We start from the raw sequence: 3,948 nt of genomic DNA on the forward strand, positions 1-3,948 counted from the left end.
CATAAGCATAAATTATTGATTATAAAAAAACATACAAGTATTTGTAACAATAGAATGAACTAGAAAGGAAAAAATCGATCTAACTGAATGCACATTGTCCTCTAAATCAAATTATTTCCCTCTAGTACCCGAGGTTTAAAGGAATAGATCCTCTCAGGATAGACCGAACCTATTCACCAGTGCATTGATATAAAAACAATGGTGTCAGTGAGCAACTCAACACGAGCAAAATACACGAATATTTAATTTTGTAATGAAGAAGTTTAAAATTTCATTGTTTAAAATAAGAGAAAATTCCTCTATTTATAGACAACAAAGAGTACTGTGAATAACTGTTAATTGTGCCTTATCAAGAAGGTCACAACTCTTTGAAAAAGTCACAACCTTTCATGAAAGTCACAACTTTTCATAGCCACAACTTTTCATAAAAGCCACAACTCTTCATAAAAGTCGATTTTTTTCATAAAAGACAACTTTTCATGAAAGGGGAGACTAATTTTGAAAAAAAATAAATTAAAAGGAAATTCATCAGTCATCTTACCATTACAACTAGTCTTTCTTTCATGTTTTCTTTTTTGTTATTATATTGTTGCCTAAGAACAATATCTGCATTCCTAGCTGCATTTGCGAAACAATGATCTAGCACATCCTCTTCATCACCTTCCTCAAAGATGTTCTCATCCTTATATTCACAACTTTTATCTTTTGAATGTGAGATTTCTTGACTAGCCATCATTCTGCCTTATTCATCATAGTAAGTCTAACCACTACTCTCTAGAATTTGTGTTTTAAGTTTAGGTGACACCTTCTGTTAAGTCTAAAATCCTTGGACAATCACTAACATGTTAGTTGGTTCACTCTTTGAATTGTGCACAACTATATATTATATCAGAATAGTACAAAATATTGAAATGTCAGTCCCATATATTTAAGAAAGTGATTCTTGATAAAATATAAATTTAAATACTGCAACTTATTGGGCTAAGTGGCAACCATTCGAAATTCCAATATTTAAAAGAAAAACAATATGGATTCTTGCTCACAAAGTTGTTACAAGTTTCATGACAAAACGCCGTTGACCTTTAATGGGACATTTGTTTCTTGTGAAAACCTTCAACAGGATATTTCCTCTGCTGAGGCTCCTCCTGCATTATCTGTTTTCACACAAGAAATGGACCCCTTTACCCAACAAGACATTTTACAATAAATAGATATGGAACTATATGTGAAACACTTAAAAGTGAAGGTTACCAACATAATAAGTATAATACTAAAATATAAACATATTTAGGTGTAAATTAAAGAAAAACGAACGAATGGTAATGTAATTAGGTGAATATGCAAGCGCATACCAGATAAGAGTTGAGAAGATGGTCATCTAGTCCAATCTAGAGGATGTATTGTAACTATGAACACATTATTTGCCATGTCTTCATGTTGCGTTGTTTGAATTCTCAGGGCTGAATTGGCAACAAAAAATCCAAAAGGAGAAGGGATCTCCTCAAGCTGTGTACACTTGGTTAAAACCAAACGTTCAAGCTTAGGAAAAGCATCGTCGGAGATGGACCACTGTGAAATGTTGATGTTGTACAAATTTAAGTATTTGAGTTTAGAAAACTAGAATTATTCACTTCCCATTGGTTCCCTTCGAAGGCTCTGGAAAGTAAACTTAGAATCTTCAAGTTAGGCAATCTCCAGCACTAGAAATTTTCGGACCAGGGTAGACGAAACTTGGACAAAGTCAATTCCGTTAGTTTTGAGGGGAAATTGAACTCCTGTGGAAGTTTAGCTGGATCGATGTTGGAAACCAACTTCAGGGATTCAAGGTGACTTAGAAACTCTAATCTGGGAAAGTGAACACATCTTCCCTTCACTTTCTCTGAATAACTAAATGTACCGGAAAATATACAACTCAATTTTCTCAAATTCGTCATTTTTGTCAAAATCATCTCCGCGTCTTCACCATAAAAGAGATGTGGAGCAGAAAAGGTTTCCAAATAATATAATTGAGAGTTATAATTGAGAGTTAGATACTGATTCACCCAAGATCTCTTGCAAACTAAATGAATGAAGGTTCTTTACTAGTAAATGCCTCAATTTGATCATCTTTAGAATAGAAGAAGGTAATATCACTTCTCGTCCTAATCCTTACCGCAAAAATTTCAAGATTCCAAAGCTTAGCTATAAATGATGGAATTGAATTTGCATCAGTTTGAACAGCAAAGTACTTCAAATGAATTAGAGACTGTACTTCACTAGGAAAAGTTCCACCAATGTTGAACGACTCCAAATCCAACACTTTAACAAGTTTGAAGCTGTCAAAGATGAAGGATAAATCACGAGGCCATAACAAGTTATCCGGGTCTATCATTTTGAACTGTAAAGATTGAACATTTGAGCTACATGGCTGCCAAAGATCTATCTCATCTTGGTAAGAATGGATGAACAACCGGTAGTCTTGAGGATTTTTAGGATACAAATCATCTCAGGTAAAATGGAAAAGAAACAAAATATACATGACAATGGGAGTTGATATCGTTTGTTTAATGAAGTTTTCTTGCTTAAGGAATTTCCAGTACCTGTTCAAGGTTAAGGAAGTTTTTTTCTTAGACTTTTGAAAGCAGAAATTGTGCAAGAGATCATGAATGCAACATCTTTTCACCTTATAATTGGCTCTCTCCTCCATGACCATTACTAGATTTCTACTAATAAGATCTTCCAAGAAATCTTGTGCGGTTTCTGTTCGTTTTTCCTTATTTGCTTGTACAAACCCTTCAACTTTTGATAACCGAGTCAATTTTGAGACAGGAATATCCCTTCCCTTTAAATATCCTCCAAAATAGAGAAAGCAACGCTTCAGATGATGTGGTAAATTTTTATAACTGAATGCAATTAAAGACATACTACCTTCCAAGCTACCAATATTTTTGGAACCTAGACTTTCTTCTACTTGTTTCCACAGATCTATTTTCTTCTCTTTCTCTTTCAGAACACCAGGAACTAACACAACGAAAAGTGGCAATGATACACAAATTTTTGCTATTCGATATCCCACATCTACAAGTTCAGGTGGACAACTCTCACCTTGAAACACCTCTTCTTGTAATAATGTACAACTTTCATCATCTCTAAGTAAACGAAGATGATGGGGATTACTTTCACGTTTAACATAATTGGCAATGTCACTCAACCAGGTTGTACAATAATTCTACCCCTACTCTGAGCATGCTTGAAGCACATATATAAATTGTCCCATGTTGTTTTATCCCACACATCATCTATAAGAATTAAGAATCTCTTGGTTAACAAAGCTTGACACAGCTTATTAGCTACTTCACAATCTTCTGTTTCAGTGCGTCAGTAGGATCAAGAACATCATTTAATATGGTAAGAAGTAACTCTTTCCATGAATATACTTGAGTTACACGACACTTGGCGTGACCATCAAAGTGATGGATAACTATGAGATCATTGTATATCTTCTCGGCAACAATAGTATTTTCAAGTCCAGGCATACCAACTATGGAGATAATATCTTGCTGAGACGATCCTCTGAGAAGGTGCTTCTTTGTTTTGCCCATTGCTTCCTAGAAACTCTTTATTTCTTCATTTTCTCTTGTAGTGTAAGCTTATAATGATGTAGCAAGATTAATGGGGGGCTTTGCAACTTCATGCATTGTCACACCTATCTTCTTTCTGTTGCAACTCTCACTAACAACTTTAGTTAGAAGCTTAATATTCTTAACAACTTCAGAGATCCAATGAGATTCATACCATAGTGGATGAGAACTGACTAAGCAGGAGTCAGTGACATACTCTGCTTTGTACGCAATTTCAGTAACACTTGTCACAATACTATAAACTTCATCATGCTCATTATAGTTTGCAGCAAAATGAACTCCGAGTGACAATAAGCCCTCTTTGACTGATCTATCTGATGCTTCAAAT

General features: G+C 34.7%; 1 pseudogene; it reads right to left on the reverse strand.

Annotated features, from left to right (window-relative positions):
* Positions 1 to 1,082: 1,082 nt before the first annotated feature.
* LOC112941448 (putative late blight resistance protein homolog R1B-16) lies at positions 1,083 to 3,581 on the reverse strand (annotated as a pseudogene).
* Between the last annotated feature and the right edge of the window lie 367 nt (positions 3,582 to 3,948).

The sequence above is a fragment of the Solanum lycopersicum genome, chromosome 5 (genome assembly GCF_036512215.1).
Source record: "Solanum lycopersicum chromosome 5, SLM_r2.1".
In the NCBI taxonomy this organism is placed as follows: domain Eukaryota; kingdom Viridiplantae; phylum Streptophyta; class Magnoliopsida; order Solanales; family Solanaceae; genus Solanum; species Solanum lycopersicum.